Source organism: Hemitrygon akajei, chromosome 19 (assembly GCF_048418815.1).
Source record: "Hemitrygon akajei chromosome 19, sHemAka1.3, whole genome shotgun sequence".
Classification (NCBI taxonomy): Eukaryota; Metazoa; Chordata; class Chondrichthyes; order Myliobatiformes; family Dasyatidae; genus Hemitrygon; species Hemitrygon akajei.
In genome coordinates this window covers 56,507,576-56,527,961 of record NC_133142.1, presented here as the reverse complement: position 1 = coordinate 56,527,961, position 20,386 = coordinate 56,507,576, and the positions used below count along the sequence as shown (strand labels likewise).

Here is a 20,386-nt window from a genome sequence, read left to right as displayed (position 1 = left end):
TGAGAGCAGGCTGAAAAAACGGAGGCAACAAAAGCTGCGTTCGCACGCGTCCGACTGATCCGGCCCGCCTGAAGCTGCATTTTGCTCAATCCGGCTCGTGACCTAAAATGAGTTTGACACCCCTGACGTAGGGTGTGTTCTGGGACCATGAGAGGTTGTGTGAAATGTACGCTTCCATGAGTTTGAAATGGCTGCCAAAATAAATGGGGGTGCGAGCTCTCCTGGTCGATAACCATCTCCTTGGTCTTATTGACATTGAGGAAGAGGTTATTTGCGTGACACCAGACCTTAGGACTTCTACCTTCCCTCTGTGGCTATTGTTCTTGATGAGCCCCACTACTGCTGTGTGATCGACGAACTAGACAATGTAATTACTTGGGTGTTTAGTTGTAGAGTTGAGTGTAAGCAGACTGTACAGCAGTGGGCTCAGCACACAGCCCTGTGGGGCACCAGTGTTGAGGATGATGGGAGGGAAGAGTGGTTGTGCATCCTGACTATTTGAGGTCTGTTGGGCAGGAAGTCCAACACCCAATTGCAGAGCACAGTGATGTATTTAACTGAGGAGTAGGGGTATATTCACCAGGTCCGTGGGACAATAGTGTTAAATGCTGATCTAAAATACAGTAACAACTTCAGACATAAATATCCTTGTTTTCGAGGTATAACAGGACCAGGTGCTTGCCAGATGCTATAGCATCTGTTGTAGAGCCATTCTGTTGGTAAGCATATTGGTGGCAATATGGCAGGAAAAGAGTTTTAGATTTGTGCCATTACCAGCTGTTCAAAGCACATCATGATAATTGGTGTCATTGTCACCGGATGGTAGTCATTTAGTTCTGAAGATGTAAAGTTCTTTAGTACAGGGATTATAGTGGCAAATGTGAAAAGTGTGGGGACTGCAGCCTGGATGAGTGAATTGTTGACGATGTCAATGAAGACATCATTGAGCTGGTGTGCACACTCCCTGAATACTTCAAAGTTCAAAATAAATTATATTACCAGAGTACTTGCATATCACCTCATACAGCCCTGAGATTCCTTTTCTGCAGACATACTTAGCAAATCTATAGAATGGTAACTGTAAAGTGTAAACATCACGAGCTGTAAACAAACTGTGCAAATGCAAATGTAAATAACAAGCTTGAAATAACAATATAACAGAGTTCTTAAATGAGTTTAGCTATCCTCTTTTGTTCAAGAGCCTGATGGTTAATGGGTAGTAACTATTCTTTAACTTAATGGCAGCAGCAAGAAAAGAGCATGGCCTAAGTGGTGAGGTTCTTTGGATGCTGCTTTTCTACGGCAGTGTTTCAGGTAGATGAGTTCAATGGTTGGGAGAGTTTTACCCATGATGCACTGGGCTGAATCCACTACCTTTAGAAGGTTTTTCTGCTTAAAGACATTGGTGTTCCCATACCAGGCTATAATGAAGCCAGCCAGCACATTTTCCACCACAAATCTATAGAAGTTTGCAAAGGTTTTCAATGACATGGCAAACCTCTGCAGACTCCTGAGTAAGTAGAGACGCTGCCTTGCTTTCTTTGCAATTACATTTACAAGTCCAGGACAAGTACACTGAGATAGTGACACCCAGGAATTTAAATCTGATTGTCAGATGATTACTGGCTTATGGACCTCTGGTTTCCCTCTCCTGAAGTCTACAATCTGTTCCTTGGTCTTATTGACATTGAGAGGTGGTTGTTATCGTACCACTCAGTTAAGTTTTCGCCCCTGTATGCTGATTCGTTAACCCCTTTAATATAGCCCACAACAGTGGTGTTGTCAGCAAACTTGTGTATAGTGTTGGAGCTGTACTTAGCCACACAGTCATTGGTGTAAAGCAAGTAGAGCAGGGGGTAAGTACACATCCCTGCAGTGCTCCTTTGCCAATGGAAATTGTGGAGGAGATGTTTTTGCCAATCTGAACTGACGGGGGTCTACAAGTGAGGAAATCCAGGACACAGTTGCACAATGTTGAGGCCCAGATCTTAGAGTTTTACTGATTAGTTTTGAGGGGATGATGGTCTTAAATGCTGAGCTGTAATGGATAAAGAGCATCCTGATGTATGCATCTTTGCTGTCCAGATGATCCAGGGTTTTGTGAAGAGCCAACGAGATAACATCTTTTGTAGACCTGTTGCTTCTGTAGGTGAATCGGAGTGAATTCAAGTCACCATTCAGACAGAAGCAGATATACTTCAATACCAGGCTCTCAAAACACTTCATCACTGTGGGTTCAAGTGCTACTGGTTGATGGTCATTTAGACAGGTTACCATGTTCTTCTTGGGCATTGGTACGATTGAAGCCTGCTTGATGCAGTTGGCGCAGGTGGGTACCATACACTGCCGGAGCAAGAGATTGAAGATATCCGTGAATGCACCAGCCAGTTGGTTGGCATAGGTCTTAAGTACTCAGCCAGGTACTCCATCCAGATTGGATGCTTTCCTTGGATCTACTCTCGTGAAGGCAGCCCACACATCATCTTCAGATACTGCGACCAAAGAATTATTGGAGGACATGGGGATGTGAGCGATGGTTCCTCCGTGTTCTGATGGTCAAAGTGAGCATAAAAGGCATTGAGCTCATCTGAAAGCGAAGCTCTGCTGTCCTATATGTCACAAAATTTAGCTTTATAGAAGGTTATAGCATTCAAACCCAGTCATAGCTGTCAAGTATCCCTTGTTGATTAAATACTAGTCCGGAATCTCCACTTTGCTCATGAGATAATTTTCAGGAGAACATACTTGAACCTCTTGTAGCATTCTTGATCTCCATACTTGAATTCCTCTGACTGGCTCTTAGGAGGTTATGGATTTTATTGTTCATCTAGGGCTTCTGAATGGGGGGAAAAGCCTGAACGATTTCTTTAGGTCACGCTCATCCACAGCTGTTTTAATAAAGTCTGTAATGACTCAGGTGTAATCATTCAGGTCCTCAGATGAATTCTTGAACACCCCCAGTCCACTGACTTAAGGCAATCCTGTAACTGTTCCTCAGCCTCCCAAGACCATCTCTTGGTTGTCTTGATCTCTGGAGCTTTGTTCTTTAGGCCCTGTCTGTATGCAGGTAGCAGGGGTACAGACAAATGATGCGACTTGCCAAAGTACGGTCTTGGAAAGGAGCAATAGGCATTCCTTATCATAGTGTAGCAGTGGTCTAGTGTGTTGGGACCTCCGGTGCAGCAGGTTATGTACTGGTGATAACTGGGCTGGGCATTCTTCAAATAAGCCTAGTTAAAGTTGCCAACTTAAATTTGAAATGTGTCGGGATGGGCTATTTTTGTTTATAGACAGCATTGTACAGTTTCTTGAGTGCTTGCTTATAACTGGCCGTGATGGTATGTAATGTGCAGTCAGGATCATAGCTGAGAACTCCTGAGGCAAATAGAATGGTCTACATTTAATTGTTAGTTTTTCTAAGTCATGGGAACAAGAAATCGACTTAATCCCAGCGTCTTTGCACCAATAAGAATTGACTAAAAAGCATATGGTGCCACTTCTTTCCTTACCACCATTCAAGGTTCAGTCCATTCTGAAAATCTTAAAAACCTTTTGGTCAGATAGCTGCATCCGGTGTGTTCACTGTTAACCAAGTCTCCATGCAACCAACAATTGAGATCTGCCTCATCTACCTCTGATTCAGCAGCCTTGCCCTGAGATCATCAATCTTATTTTCAAGTGACTGTACATTCGCTAACAAGATGGTAGGTAGAGGAGGCCTCATCTCTCTGTGCTTCAGCTTGGTTTGAATCCCATCTCTCCTGCCACGTTTTCGGCCTTGGCATTGATCCTTATTGAACCGTCTTAACTGCTCCACGTTGAACTGTCAAACGTGAGATCTGAAGATCATTGATTTTTTCAAGATAATTTCATAATCTGTTTTTAAGAGGAAATTTATATGCTGTAGATTGCAGCAAAGTAGTTCAAAAGGATATACTTAAGAGGAAAAGTACAAATTCCTGCAGCTTGCAGAGTTGCCGATGTACACTGGTGCCATCTTCAAACATCCCAGACACTGGGATGTTGTCTGGCTTGGCAGCCTCATAGGAGTTGTCTCTCTGCACAGTCGTTCTCATATCTGATGCTGTTACGGACACTGACTGGTCACCTGAAAGTAGGGTAGCTTTTGTGGCTGGCATTGTGGTTTCTGCCTCTAAGCATGCATAAAACATAGAAGATGGAAAAGTACAGTGTAGGAATAGGCTCTTTAATCCTTGATATCTGTGCTGATCAAGACATATCAGTGAAATAAGCTGACACTTCACCACTGAGAAACTGAAATAATTGCATTTGTGTTCAGTTTGCTTTGGGGGTTGAATTGAAGTGTTCGAGTGTCAACAACAGAAATCACTTTATCTTACAGTGTATAATCTTGTAAAATCAAAGTTTTCCTCTGTTTGCTGAAGCAAATATACTCATGCAATAGAAGGAAAGCTTAGAGCATAGTTATTTGAGGTACTGCTTGTCTTTATGAAGGTAATGTAATGTTATATAGTTAAGTACTTCTTTCAGCTTCTTCAACCTTGGTTTGTTCCTGTCCCAGAAGCCATAATTTGAATATCAGAGCTAGTGGTAATGCTCTTGTAAAATTGATGGTATAGAATAAGCAGAATTTCACTGGCGAATGGATTCTATTGTAACAATAATCTGTAGTTGCTAATCATTTAGCACATTTTCCTAGATGTGTTAGATTGAATTGTATTTAAATATGGCATTATGATACCTCCATTTGGCATGCATCTGGTATGTGTGGAAGCTAATTAATAGAGAAGATGGTCAAGCTTGGTAAAGTGGAAGGGCAGTAATAAGACTTTAAATAAAATACATTGTAACATTAAAAAGTTATTCATCCATCTCTGCAGCAGCTTCAGGATCTAGTTGATGATGGACATGTTTTCTCTGAGATAACTGTTGAGACCCCAGCATTTGATACTAACTTAATGACACTTGTTTGACTGGGCAATAATCCCTCCTTAACACAGGGCAATGCTACAAGTTGTAATACAGAGAAAACTACTGGAATTTCTAGAAAAACAATTAGTCCTGGTACAGGAAGTATAACAGAAAGTGGGGTGGGAAAGCATGTACTTCCCCACTTGTCACAGAGCTACTTTGCATCCTTGCAAAAGTAGGTTTGAAGACTTATTTTTCTTCCCCCAACCCAGAATGTTAGATTTCAAAAAGCAGGAGGGACACCTACATAGTCCCCTCTTTCACTGCCATGGTGCACTGATGACTGCACTGAAGTTGTTTATTACTCTCACAGCAAACTAGAAAATTCCCTTGGCTTTGCTGGAATTTGTTCTTATATATTGTACCATCTCGGACTCTTCTTTGTCCTTTCTTGACTACTTCATCACAATTTTGGTTCATGATTAATATACAGTGCCCATTACAAGCCTACAGGCTCCCAAATCAATCTTGACTACCTCCTACCATCCAGGTTCCGCTTAAGACTGACTCTTATTTCGTTTTCCTAGTTTCTCAGGTTCTGACAATGTCAAATTTAACCTTTTTTTTCCTCCCCACCATCCAGGAACCTAAGCATTCATTCCATTTAAGGCAGCAACTTATACTTGAGGATTATAGTAGTTCTGTAAACTGAATTTCTATACATTAGGGAAGCTGAATGCTGCCTAGCTGACTGCTTTATGAGCATCTATACTTTGTCTGCAGGTTTGATGCTGAATTTCCAGTTGCCTATCATCTTAAATCTCCAGCACACTTATTATTACTATGCAAGGATGCTATTGATTGAGTACAGCTTAGTGTTCAATGCCATCATCCCCTTAGTGTGACTTAACAAGTTTCAGAACCTGGACTTCTGCAAGTGGATCCTTGACTTTGTCATCGGGAGACTACTGTAAGTGTGGACAGTAAATAATATCACTTCCTCACTGACTATTAACACAGGCACATCTCAAAGATGCATGCTTAGCCCAGTGCTCTACTCTTTCTGTCATGACTCTATAGCATCTATAAATTTGTCCATGGCATAATTGTTGTTGGCAGAATCACAGATGATGAAAAGGGGTCATACAAGTATGAGAGGGATTGGCTGGTTAGAACAGACACAGACAGACATACTTTATTGATCCCGATGGAAGAAGGTGTTGCATCAACAACCTTGCACTCAGCATCAGCAAGACCAAGGAATTGATGTGGACTTCAGGAAGGGAAAGCCACGAAAACACATGCCAGTCGTCACTGAGAGGTCAGCAGTGGAAAGGGTGAGCAGGTTCAAGTTTCTAGCTGCCAACATCACAAAGATCTATTCTGGTCACAACATATTGATGCAATTAAGAAGGCACACAAACAGTTCTGTTTCATTGAGAGTGTTAGGAGATTTGGTATGTCATCAAAGGCATTTGCAAATCTCTGCAGATGTACCGCGGAGAGCATTTTAATGGGTTGTATCACCATCTGGTGTGGAAACACCAATGCACAGGATTGGAGAAAGCTGCAGAGTTTTGTAGACTCACCTGATTCCATCATGGGCATTAGCCTTCCCCACCATTGAGGACATCTTCAAAAGGCGATGTCTCAAGAAGGTAGCATTCATTGTGAATGGCTCTCAGCATCCAGAACATGTCCTCATCTTATTAATATGATTGAGGGGAGATACAGGAGCCTGAAAATGCACATTCAACTTTGTAGGAAAAGCTTCTTTTCCTCTGCCATCAGATTTCTCAACAGTTCATTAACCCATGAATATTATCTCACTATTGTATTTGTATTTGTTTTTATATATTCATAAGTAACTTAATGTAATTTTAAAAATATTGCTCTGTACAGTTGCTGCAGAACAACTAATTTCATGAAAAATGTCAATGGTGATAAACGTGATTGTTTGTCATACATTGTCTTGTGTTCTACACTGTTCTAATGAAGCCCAAAGCAAGCTTGGGGTGTAGCTTTATACCTTATGACTAAATACATTGCAGCATTATAGACTTGCCCTGTACTAACAGTCTAAACAAGAATCTTCCCTCTCTCAACAGTGTTTCATAATAAATGTGAGATACAGTCTGTGCTAATCAAAGTGAGCATTGTTTAATTTCCATCAGAACTGCACCAGCTCCAATCTGTGAATCCATTCTGGAGGATCATTCAGTACAAACTGCACCTTTCAGCTGAAACAACTGGCTCATGATGAGTAATAATACTCAAACAACAAACTAATTTGATAGTGTTTTTGGTTACTTTCAAAGATATTAATTGTAATTAAATGTGCATTTCTTCAATTCTTCAGCATATTTCCATGCAGTCAAATCTCATCAAGTTATATTTTAAGTTAAATTGCTTCATTTTCTATTCATCATTTTCCTCTTTGTGAAGGAAAAGTTTGGATCAAATGAAGTTCACATTTTTTGTATGTTTCACAAAGTTGTTGTCACTTTTCAGATTTTACTGATACTATTTTTCCCCACTGTTAACCATTAATGGGAGGAAAAGCTAAACCTTGGAATGTTAATAATTAGTGAAGGCCATTCGGCCCATTGTAACTGAGCTTATAGTTTAATAACATGCAATTGCTGTTTAAATAAGATGAGAGATTTTGCATCAACCACTTTTCATGCAGGCCAGTACCTGTACTAGTCTTAGAGCCACAAAACATCAATCACCTTTGCTTCCTGCGTCTGACCTACTTAGTTGTTGCATTCCCTTGGATCCCTTGTGCTCTTTCTTGACTTTGTTGATCAACTTGCCATCTTAGACTTTAATCTATCTGCTGTACAACAGTCCATTTGTGTTGCTGCTGATCTAGCTTTTGTTGTCATTTTCTTCTGAGCCAGATAGTTTGCAGAAAGGTATAATTCTTTGAGAGGTGGACATTAAACGAGACCTGTTTTACCTAGTTGTTGAATTAAAATGGGTTTGCCTTCTGAGATTTCTTCATATTTTTGCTACTATCCTACCCATATGCTGTTTTCAGTAATTCTTTCTAATCCCAAAACATCAATCCTCAGCAGAGACCTGTTGGGCTTGAAATTCTGCCCTGTGTTCGTTTAGGAAGAGAGACAACCAACACCGGAATATTACAAAACTTGGGTTTATTGCAGAATCCGTAACTGGCACAGCGAATCCACGGAGTCGCTGGAGAAGGCGCGTTCCGACTTCCCCTTACAATCTGCTCTTATTTATATCCCTTTTCCCCCCAGCACAACCCCCCGATACATATTAGGTAACATCGGGCACTTGTGTCCATCTTATTGGCCCGATGCCATACACGCACGAGTTACCTGTTTCTTTTGTTTACTGAATCGCGTGACACTAGTAGTTTCGGTGTAGCGCAATCCCCAGTTTCGCTCCCCCCTCCCTCGCATTCCGGTCCCCTAATATTACGTGAGCCACTCCTGACCTGTAATGGCAGTCTCGAATTAACCCTAACATTAACCCTAACAGACCTCAGTTATAGTTCTCTACATCTTCAGACTAACTTCTGAGTCTGACATGATGTTGAGTTCTTCTGCCTCCTTCACCGCCATTGTTGCTTGTTTGGCTAGGAGTCTTCATCCCAGATTGAGGACCCCATCTTCCATCTTCAAACTTCCCATTCCACCCAGAGCCCTAATTGTGACACCCTTTTTGGATCTAATTATCAATAAGTGCCAGCATGATCTTGATTTATCTTTCTAATTTTTTACACTACATTTACTGAACCTTATTCCCTCTAAATTCCATTTACTGAGCATCAGTCCCAACATTGTTATCAAATCTGTTAAGAAAGGCATTGCAATTGACTGCCAACTGACTGCTACATGGTGGAGGTTGAACACCAACTCTCGACCACACAGACCTTCCTGTAGTCATGACTGCAACATAGAATATTGGGCTATTGATTCCTAAACAGTCATAGATAATTTCTGTTGTGTTTACAGGCTATATCAAAAAATACATGAATTGCATGTGTCGTGACACTATCGTATGATACATGAGAGCCTCCCTTAAAGTAAAGAGTGGAATTAGACTCTTATTCCCTGGCTCTATTTTTCTTCTATTTAGTTTAATGTTTTGGAATTACAAAACCTAACAGTGGTGACAGGGTATTTTTTTAAAACAAACCTGAGATGTCTCCCTACCTAGGAGTTTGACTGCTCCAAACAAACCGGCCAAAATGAGCCTTGCTAATAGTGTGAAAGTAATGCAGGAATATTTGGATCCAAAGCCATTGTTGATTGCAGATGCTTTAGGTTTCATAAGTAGAATCAAAAGGGGAGGGAAGTCTATTTCAGTGTATGTGGCTAAATTAAAGAGATTGTCTGTTCAGTGAATGGCTTATTGATGAACTGAGGGATGATTTATTCTGTGGAATCTTACAAGAAAGCATTGGAAAAACAGCTCCTAACTGAAGCATAACTTATTTATAAGAGCAGATGAAATAGCTGTATCAGTGGAAAATGCAGACAGAGATGGAGTTGAGTTGTAGTCAGGAATAAAAGTGAGAGTGAACATCCAGACGGAGGCCTGCCTGGCCGAAAAAATTGTGTTACTATTGTGGCAGGGGGCTCACATACAGACAAATGAAGATTTAAAAGCAAAGCTTGCAGAAAATGCAACAAAGTAGGTCACATACAAAGAACATGTTGGGCAGAGCAAAATAAATGGACTACACAGGAAGCAGAAAAAGCTAAAAATACAAGTTGCAATTTCAAAAAGAGCACTAATCTGCATACTGTTGATGAAAAATCTGATGATGAGAGTTGCACAAGATTGAGTGGTCTTGAGATTTACAATCTGAAAACTACCAATTCGGCATGTACACTGAAATGGACTCCCTTTCCTTTTGATTTTGCTTATGAAGCCTAAAGTGTTCTGCAGTCAACTATGGCTTTGGTTCGAACTGTTCCTGTATTACTTTCACATTATCGGCAAAGCTCATTTTGGCTGGTTTGGTTAGAGCAGTCAAATTCATAAACAAACTATATGCTTTTCCATCCAATGCACTCAGCAAGAAATGGTGCTTATTTTTCATTGGCTATTCCATTACTATTTTGCTCAATTAGTTCAGTTGTCAGTTACATTATCTGTTGTGTAATTAAAAAAAAACTTCTATCTTTCTGATGTAACCTGCCAGACAAGCTTATGGCTTACACCAGAAGTGAATGGCAAATTAATTAAAATGGAATTGGATTCTGACTCAGCTGTTAAAATAATTCCACACAATGAATTTGAACAGCATTTCAAAGATATTAAATTGAAGCCTGTAGATATCCAAATAACTTGTATGGGAGAAAAGATAACTCCTGTGGGAATGACATTCATGGCAGTGAAATAAAACAACCAACAACCCACATTGGGCTTGTATGTTATAAAAGCAGGACCAGCATTGTGGGGGAGTGATTGGCTCAGACAGCTACAATTTGATTAGAGACCCATCCCCCATCCATACTGTACAACATGAACTGCTGTCCAACAGAGGGCAAACTGGTGTTGATGGCAACTTCTGTGCCTCTGGTTGGAGAGCATGTTGGACCAAGGAAGGACCATGCCGCTCAGACGAAGCATGAATGTGATGAAAACAGTGGTCTGACTAAACGGTTTCTGTAGGTTGCATCTGTGACAGCCTCTGATATGTTAATTAGGTAGTTACTTGTGACATGTGGCTTGGTTTTAAGCTGGAGGAAAGTTCAAGGAGCTTCAGAAAAGTTCCAAGCATTTGACTTTTGTATTTATAAAGAACTAGAATCTACTCTGTGTGCATTAAGGTTATTGCAAGAACTTAAAGTGGAAGATGACAAACTACTTGTAAAAGTAGAGGCAAAGACCAAAGTCCAGCTGGATGAATAAAAGGCCAAAAAGAAAGGAGACAATGGAGATACAAAAACAGGATTCATCAGCAGATGTTGTGGATGACGAAATCAAGAGGAGAGATGAGATTGTAAAGGGAGCAATAGGATTAATAAGAGAATACTCCAGTGAACTAAATGGATCTTCCCAATATCAAGATGCACAAACTAGAAACATAGAAAATAGGTGCAGGAGTAGGCCATTTAGAAGAAAAAGGAAAGGGATGAAAGGTATTCAGAGCTGTCAAAACCACTTTCTGCAGTCTCTGAGCTACTGCCTACAGCCACCATGGAGGAGGCCCCAGAACCTGAGATTGTTTCACAGCCGCAAGTCTCATCTGGCAAGCAGAGTGACCTCCCTTGTCAGCAAAGATGTATTCCACAAGAGTAAGAAATCTTCCACCGTGATTAAGTCTTTCAGCCTATATGGGACAATTAAAAAAAAATTACTATACTGTGGATGTCTGTATTGTAGTTATATAAGTATGCAGTGTATATAGTTGAGATGCATTCTGTATAGAGTTGGAGTTTATTATGTCAAATTTATTGTCATTTAACTATATACATGCCATATAATGTATATAGAAAGAGACAATGTTTCTCAGAACGAGTAGTACACATAACATGAAGGTAAGGATAAAATGAATCCTTATGAAGGTAAGGATAAAATCTATAGATGAATCACGCATAAATAACAAACTGAAGTGTGTTAATATGAAATATTATAAAGTATGGGGCAGATTAACTAGTGACACTAGTTAATAGTTAAGCAGGGAGGAGTGTTGTGTATTTAATATTTGAGTAAATTTATAAATATATTTGATTAAGCATTCTTGTTTATTAATATAATTGATTATGGATTATATATAAAAATATGTGAATTGCATATGACGTGATGCTACCACATGCTACGTGTGTGCCCTGCTTAAAGAGCAGAGTTAGATTTGCATTCTGGCTCTCTTGTCTTTCTTCTAATTAGTTTAATGTTTTGGAATTTCAAAACAGACCAGTTTCACCAAGATGTATTTGCTGCACAAATTCCTCCAACCATGCACAACATAGTTCTCCTTGTCCTCATTGAACAACCTCTTTTTTAAAAATTCTATTCACTTCCCTGAAATCAAAAGCATGATTATTGGAATCCATATGGATCTGAGCTGCATTGTTTTGAGCATATTATCTGGTACAGCCCTTGCTTCTAACCTGATCAGACCCCCTCCTCATCTCTTTTACTGGTATGCTGACAATTGTATTTTTGTTGTCTCCTTTTGTTGTACAGATGGCCCATCTATAACTCTTCCCTTCCCTTTCCTGCCTTTTCCATCTGCATCTTGGGGAGCAAGTTAATTACCAATATCTAGTACAAGCTAGGTAGATTGTGAGGTCAGACCAGGTTCAGTAATCTTATAGTAGTGGGATAGAAGCTGTCCTTGAGTCTAGTGGTACATGTTTTCAGTTTTCAAAGTCAATGTCAAAATTTATTGGTATATGAACAACTACATGTGTGTACAGGTGCCGTGTAAAACTTACTTGCTACAGCATCACAGGCACATAGCATCATATAAGTAGCATTCACAAGAAAAGCAGATGCATAAATTATACATCATCTTTAAAAGAAAGAAAATACAGTCAGCCCTCCTTATTCGCGAGGGGTTGTTTCCGGGACACCCCCTTCCCCCCCCCCCCGCAGATACCGAAAAATGTGGATGCTCAAGTCCCTTATTTAACCTATCTCAGTGCGGTGGACTTTAGGATGCAGTGGAGCTCAGGACCCACCGCCCACAGTGTTTCTGTTCCATTGACGGAAAACGATCACGATTGAAAATAAAGTGGAAATAATAAAGCAATCGGAAAGAGGTGAAATGCCATCGGTCATTGGAAAAGTGTTAGGCTACAGTTGGTCAACGATCGGAACAATTTTAAAGGATAAATTGAGAATGATGGAGCATGTGAAAGGCCCTGCCCAGATGAAAGCTACAATTATTACTAAGCAATGCAGTAGTTTAGTTATTGAAATACATACATTTCTTAAGTGTTTTATATGCATAGAAAAGTAAAATATATACTATGTACTAAGACAAACATTTGACTAACTGACGCTAAATAATACCGGATGTACCTGTTCCAACTTACTTATAATACCTAATACAAAGTAAATGCTATGTAAATAGTTGTTACACTGTATTGTTTCGAGAATAATGACAAGAAAAAAAAAGTCTGTATGTGCTCAAACGAGTGCTGGAGAGAAAACTTACGTTTTTTTTCCGATCCCAATCCAGGGTAACCTATGCATATCCTCCCATATACTTTAAATCATCTCTAGATTGCTTATAATACCTAATACAATGTAAATAGTTGTTATACTGTATTGTTTAGGGAATAATGACAAGAAAAAAAACTGTACATGCTCAAACATCAAGTGCTTGAGAGAGAATTTCTGGGTTTTCCTGATCCGTGGTTGGTTGAATCTGCACATGCGGAACCTGCGGATAGGAGGGCCGACTGTAATTAGAACAAAATTATTATATATAGAAGTTTTTATATCTTCTACCTGACAGGATTGGGGAGAAGAGTGAATTTCTGAGGTGGGTAGTTTTTTAATTATGTTGGCTGTTTCACTGAAGCAGTGAGAAAGTCCATTGAGAGGAAGCCAGTTTCCAAGTTCTTCTCAGTTCTTGACCATCAGTTATTTACAATTTATATTAATGACCTCAGGGAGGGCAGAGTGTAATGTATCCAAGTTTGTAGAGGACTCAAAAATAAATGGAAGGTCATGTAATGATGAGGATACTATGACTTTGTAGTGAGTTCTAAATAGATTGAAAGAGCAGACAAAATTTGGTAATTGAAGTTTAGTGTGGGAAGATGTGCATGTACTTTGGTAAGAGGAATCAAAAGGCAGATTATTATTTAAATGAAAGAGACTGCAAATGAGTGAAATATCAAGGAATCCAAATTATTTTTATGTATGACTCACAAATAGACATTGGATAAGTGCAGAAAGGAGCTAAGGCAAATAGGTATATATTGGTCTTAAAATGAAGTTGGAATTTAGAAACAGAGAAACATTGTTACATTTGTACAGGGTATTGGTACTGCCACACCTGAGATACTGCATAGGAAGGATGTAGTGGCATTACAGATAGTCTAAAAGATATTAACCAGGCTAGTTCCTAAAATGAGAGTATTATCCTATTGGGAGAGGCTTAACAAGTTAGTTTTGTGTTTCTTTTTGACACTTAGAAGAATAAGGGAAGTTCTTGTATAAATCTACAAGATAAAAAGGCTGTGTAACAGAGCACATTTTCACTAGTGGGAGAGTCTAGAACAAGGGGATATAGTTTCTAAATTAACCACCAGTCAATTAAAAAGTATGGAAAATTCATATCACATAGAATAGTGAGTCTCTAGAATTGTTAGCTCCGAAGAGTTGTGGAAGCTAGATCTTTGGAAATGATACAAAGTGGAGATACATATATTTTTGAAAGATTGGTCCTAGTGATCTTGCAGAAAGGAAGAGTTGAGACCTGGGTTAGGAACAGCCATGATCATATTGATTGGCAGGGCAGACTTGAAGGCTCAGGTGACCTACTTCTGCTCCTATTTTCTTGTATTGTAAAGGTATTTACAGTTTTGAAATTTATCCGTTCTGAAGGTGTATTCTGATTCATGGTTTTGTTTTTCTCAATCATTTAACCAAACATGAGCCATTTAACCGAATAACACTGAAGTAGAAAGATAATTTGAAAAGCTGCTGCAAGATTGCTGAAGACGCTGAAATCAATATTTATGCCCTTTTGTAAATTTCAAGTGATCTTGAACTATTAGTCCCAATCTCCATCTGCTCCATCTGTCTCACAGATGGTATTGGTATACAGATTGATTAAAAGAAACAGGGAAAATGGCTGAACTATCAGAATTGGAAGAAAATATTTAGGGAAAAGAAATAAATGTTCCATTGGAACTTCTGTCTGATTGAATGAGGCTTTTGTTTGAAATTTGTTTTTCTTTATTTTAAAAAAATGTATACAATTTTTTAAAAGATATTATTTTTTACAACAATGAGTGACTATGAATATTTGTAAATTTCAAGATATTCACAAGTATTTAATAACAGTAATAACTTCAATTAATTAAACAGATTAAATAAATTACTTCAAATATGTCAAGAGGAAGAGATTAGCAAAAATAAGATCTGGTTTCTAAAAAGTTGAAACAAGGTAATAATGCGTAATATTGATACAGAAGAGGTAATAAACACAGAATATACCAAAAACAGGAGGTGATCAAGAGGTAAAAGAGGATGAAGTGATTAAAACAGTTCAAATTTAGTAATGAGACCTAAGTCTGACAGGTTCTTGAAATACATGGTCTGGATCCGAGGATTCTAAAAGATGTAGCTACACAGTTAATTGAATGCATTCATTTAATTTTCCAGAATGTCATAGATTCTGGAAAGGTTCCACCAGATTTGTAAACAGTGAATGTAAAAATATTATTCAAGAAAGGAGTAGGAGAGAAAATACAAAAAACCAGCTTAAAGTCAATTATTAGAAATGTATCCAAATATACTGCTGAAGAAATGGTAAAGGAGTACCTTGAAAAGCATTACTTGATTAGTCAGTCATTATAGCTTTATGAAAGGCAAAGTGTGTGTAAGAAAATTTATCGAGTTCTTTGAGAATGGAAATAGCAGACTAAATGAAAGGGAAGCAATGGTGTGTTTGGTTCTATATAAAAGTTTTTGCATAAGCTAGGAACCCATTGGGGAACATATTATTACAGATAGCAGTATTTAATAGGTTAGAAAACAAGGGAGTAATATGAATTGTTTTTCATGTTGTCACACTAGGACTTGTGGGGTGCTTTGTAAAATTGGCTGTTTATAATCTTCATTAATAGTTTGGAACAAAAAAGCATGTAATATTTCCAGGTTTGCTGCTGATGTAAAGTAGGGAAGTAAGTTGCAAAAAGATTACAACATTTGTGTGTATTACTTTGGTTTCCAGCATCTGCAGATGTTCTGTTGTTTTTTTCAGGATTAATGGCAGGATTCCTAGCAGCATGGAGAAATAGAGGGAGCTGGAGCCCATGTCTATAGATCCCCTGAAGCTGCTGCATATTGATAGGCTGGTTAAGAAGATGAATGGTGTGTTGGCTTTTATTAGTCAGGAGATTGAGTTCAAGAGCTGTGAGATAATGTTGCAGCTCTATACAGCTCTGGTTAGATCACATTTGGAGTATGGTGTTCAGTCTGCTTGCCTCACTACAGGAAGTATGTGGAAGCTTTAATGAGGATCATCATCATTATGTGCCATGTCATATGACATGGGTCTTATGGTCTTATTTTTCTACAGAAGTGGTTTTGCTATTGCCTCCTTCTGGGCATTGCCGTTACTAGATGGGTGTCCCCAGCCATTATCAATATTCTTCAGAGGTTTTCTGACTGTTGTCAGTGATCGCATGTGATATGCACCAGCTGCTCATATGACCATCCAGCACTTGCTCCAGTGGCTTCACAGGATCCTGATCGGGAAGCTAAGGAAGTGTGACTCTTTGCCTAAGGGTGACCTGCAGACTAGTGAAGGGAAGGAAAGCCTTATTCTTTGATGTACTATCTGCAAGATGAGTGTTTCTCTCATTCTGCCTCACTGCACTACACCATTAACAAGAAAGATGTGGTGAAAATCTGGACCACTTTCTTTTATTGATGACTGCCTTTGAGAAGAGGTGCCTTCAGAAATACAAAGTCCCTAGAGGAGAGGCGGTAGTTACATTCAGTCAGCTACATTGGGGAGGCCACCGCTCTCAACAATTTCCTAATTATACGCTCTATTTTGAGCTATGGCACAGAAGAAGATTATCAGGCAATTGAGAAACTGAGTCAATTAATTTCTAGTTTAACATTTTCTCCAGTTGCTTTGCTAGTGTTAGTGGACTGTGAACAATTTGGTTTACTGTTTTTTTAAAAAGTTATTTGTTAGCTAAATGTATCTTGATTTTACTTTGTCCATTAATAACCAAATGATTCCTCATTACTGCCTTTTATCATCTTTATTTACAGTGCTATCCTTTCTCTTCCAAATACCTCACTCCTTTTCCATATTATTTGTACTTTCTAAAAAGCAAATAACCTGAACTATCTAATATCTCACCTTTGTCATAATGCAACTAAATCTCTGCTGTGCAGCTATTAGATCAAACTCATTCGTTTTTACTTGTATTACTGTTTTCAGTCTGGATTTGCTTACCTTTAATTTTTGCTTTTCACCATTATTTCTTAAATTGATAATGTTGTTTTCTGATGCATGAAATAGCAATATGTTATGTTTTTCATCACGTCCTTTATTCTTACTTTCTGATTTACCAGTTTTGTTTACGTACTTATAGGGTGCAAACTTCTCAAACCTGTTGAACAAAATCTGGGTTTCTTTCATCATTACATCCTGGGTCCTCATTACTAACCAACTTCCAGTTCACATTGGATACGTGTTGTCAGCAGGTCAAGCTCTATTATCAAAGACTGAGATACCCACACATTGCTGGGGATCTATGGACTCCAAATTTAGCATACATGAAACACTCTGGTTCCGTCGGCTGCACAAGTTTAGGGAAGACGATCTCTGGCCTCAGCAAACGTGTGAGATTGAGGTGCAAAAACTCAAAACCCCCTGTTTGTGTGGATCCTGCATGATTCATTATCCTGTTACAAATAACTACCACGAAATAACACAGTACACTGCATACAATTAAATAATTTGGCTTTATAAATCTTAATTGACTAAGGGTTAGTAAAGAAAAAGCAAAAATAAAAGAAAAGGGCCCATTTTAATGAAACAGTCTAATGTGCATAAGTTGGAGCTCATGGTTTTCCATTCAACGATCCTCCTTCGATCTCCCCAGGCTTCGTTGAATCATGGCCCCGCTTCGGGTTGAGTCTTATGACCTCTTCTCCAGCGTCTTCTCCCTTCGTTCCTGCTGAACAAATGACCCAGCTCACATTGGTGTCAGGCACACGACATGAAAACACACTCCCTTCATTGGATGGCTCACATTCCAAAGCACCCTGAATCTCCAACCATAATCCAAACACTGCTTCTACAGAAAGACCATTACGTTAGCAGTGAAACCTTTCACAGGTTGTTGCACTCTCCCCCAACCAAAATTAGTCATGTCCTCATGACATTGAGATAATTTGCCACCCCTTCATACAAAGCACTAAGTCCAACCCAGGTGTAAATGGCAGTAATGTAACTCACCAGGGCAATAGGTGCCACACTCTGTTCCCCCGGTGCTACAAAGGCCAGCCTATCTGGTGGTCTCCTGTTTCTTTGAGACCTCCTTACCCCCTCATCTACTACTAAAGGTTCAGACACTCCTTGGGATACTTTTGGTCTACATGGTGAGGTCTTCCCGGTTCTATCATTCATGCGCTGCTGCAACTCGGACCATTCTGCCACTTGGCTGAGCCCTGCTTCATCCCTTTCATGGTCCCACTGAAACCTAGTCTGTCCACAGATAGTTCCCCCATTTTCATCGGACTCAGCGTGAGAAGGGTTGGGAATCTCTTCCTCAATCAGTGGGGAATTTGCAAAAGGCAGCATATACCACACCCACGTGTCCTCATCTTCCGAGGCAGTATCCCATTCAGGGGCGGGGACTGGTCTAATCTCTCCTGTTGTTGGCCCTTCAGTCGCTCCGTGTCACCGCAGAGTTCTCTTATTAGGTGTAGGCTCCAGGTCGGACTTTGGGTCAACTCGCACCTCTTGCCCCAGAGGCAAGAGGTGGTTCTGATGGAGAATCTTGACAGGCCCATTCCCATATTTTGGTTTCACCTGGAAAACTGGTCCATTTGGCATCTGATTCTCCACTAAATAGGATGCGTAGCTGCCCAGTGGTCAGCCAACTTATGCTTCTCAGGTAGCCCCAAATTCCTATGAGGGTCTCCCGGCATGAGTTGGGAGAACCTAGCCTTTTGATCATACCTCCTCTCATTTTCTTGATTCTGCTTGGTAGCCGCGACCTTGGCTAATTCATAAGCCTTTTTCATCTTTCTTCTCATATCAGGCACATACTTCAGATAAGTCTTCAATGATAGGGCTTCCTCACAAGTCCTAAAACAAAGGCAGATGGGCAACCTCACCTTGTACCCAAGCATCAGATAATATGGCAAGTACCTGGTAGCTTCATTACAGTTGTAGCAGTGGACCAGATGTCCAATATGTTGACTCTGCTTGTTCTTGCTGATTTCCAAAGCTCCAAGCTAGCCTAGCAAGATCAAATAAAACATCTCGGACTGGGGATCACCCTGCAGGTGATGAGGCTAGTCCTCAACTTCTCAATTCTAAGCATGCTTAATAACTCATGTATGAACCTACTCTCGAAATCCCTACCCTGATCACTATGTATCCGCCTGGGGAGGCCATAATAAATGAAATACTTCTCCCATAACACTTTGGCCATCATGTATTCTCTTTGATTCTTGGTAGGGAAAGGTGGCGCATATCTGGTGCAGTGATATGTGATGACTAAGACATTGGCCATATTGCTTGCATCTGGCTTTATTGACAGGAAATCCATATACAGCAGGTCAAGGGGCTCCACAGTCAGCAAGTGGGACAATGGAGCTGCCCTCGTAGGCAGTGTCTTCCTCTGTCTGCATTAAATGCATGACTTGAAGTACTCTTCGACCTCCTACTTCATTCGGGGCCAGTAGAACCTATCTCTGAGCAATCCATAGGTCTTTTCGAACCCCAAATATCCAGAATCATCATGAAGTGACTTCAACACAATCCTCCGATACTTCTCAGGTAGAACCAGCTGGGAATGCTGAGGCTGGCGCGGTATAGCATTTGGTTCCTCAAATCCAATCTAAATCCAGTTTATTATCACTGGCATGTGTCGTGAAATTTGTTAACTTAGCAGTACCAGTTCAATGCATACATAATATAGAAGGAAAAAAACTAATAACAATAATAAATAAGTAAATTAATTACAATATACGTATATTGAATAGATTAAAAGTAGTGCAAAAACCAGAAATAATATATATTAAAAAAGTGAGGTAGGTTCAAAGGTTCAGTGACCGTTTAGGAATTGGATGGCAGAGGGGAAGAAGCTGTTTCTGAATCGCTAAATATGTGCCTTCAGGCTTCTGTACCTCCTACCTGATAGTAATAGTAAGAAAAGGGCATGCCCTGGAGGTCCGTAATAATGGGCTCTGCCTTTCTGAGACACCACTCGTTGAAGATGTCGTGGGTGCTTTATAGGCTAGTGCCTATGGTGCTGACTAAATTTACAACCTTCTGCAGCTTCTTTTGGTCCTGTGCAGCAGCACCTCCCCCCCCCCCCCCATACCAGACAGTGATGCAGCCTATCAGAATGCTCTCCACAATACATCTATAGAGGTATTTGAGTGTATATGTTGACATACCAAATCTCCTCAAGCTCCTTATGAAGTATAGCTGCTGTCTTGCCTTCTTTATAACTGCAACCACATGTTGGGACAGATTAGATCCTTAGAGATCTTGACACCCAGGAACTTGAAACTGCTCACTCTCTCCACTTAGAACAAAGAACATAAATAACCTACAGCA

At 39.8% G+C, this 20,386-nt stretch overlaps 1 protein-coding gene and 1 long non-coding RNA gene across 8 annotated transcripts in view; one reads left to right on the top strand and one right to left on the bottom strand.

Annotated features, from left to right (window-relative positions):
- The window catches only part of dock3 (dedicator of cytokinesis 3), a 968,429-nt gene that overhangs the window by 222,849 nt on the left and 725,194 nt on the right, over positions 1-20,386 (top strand). The window lies entirely within an intron of this gene.
- LOC140741949 (uncharacterized) overlaps positions 17,535-20,386 on the bottom strand; it is a 69,868-nt gene continuing 67,016 nt past the window's right edge. Inside the window, exon 3 of the long non-coding RNA XR_012102174.1 lies at positions 17,535-17,765. This is a non-coding gene — a long non-coding RNA (uncharacterized lncRNA). The remainder of the gene's footprint in view (positions 17,766-20,386) is intronic.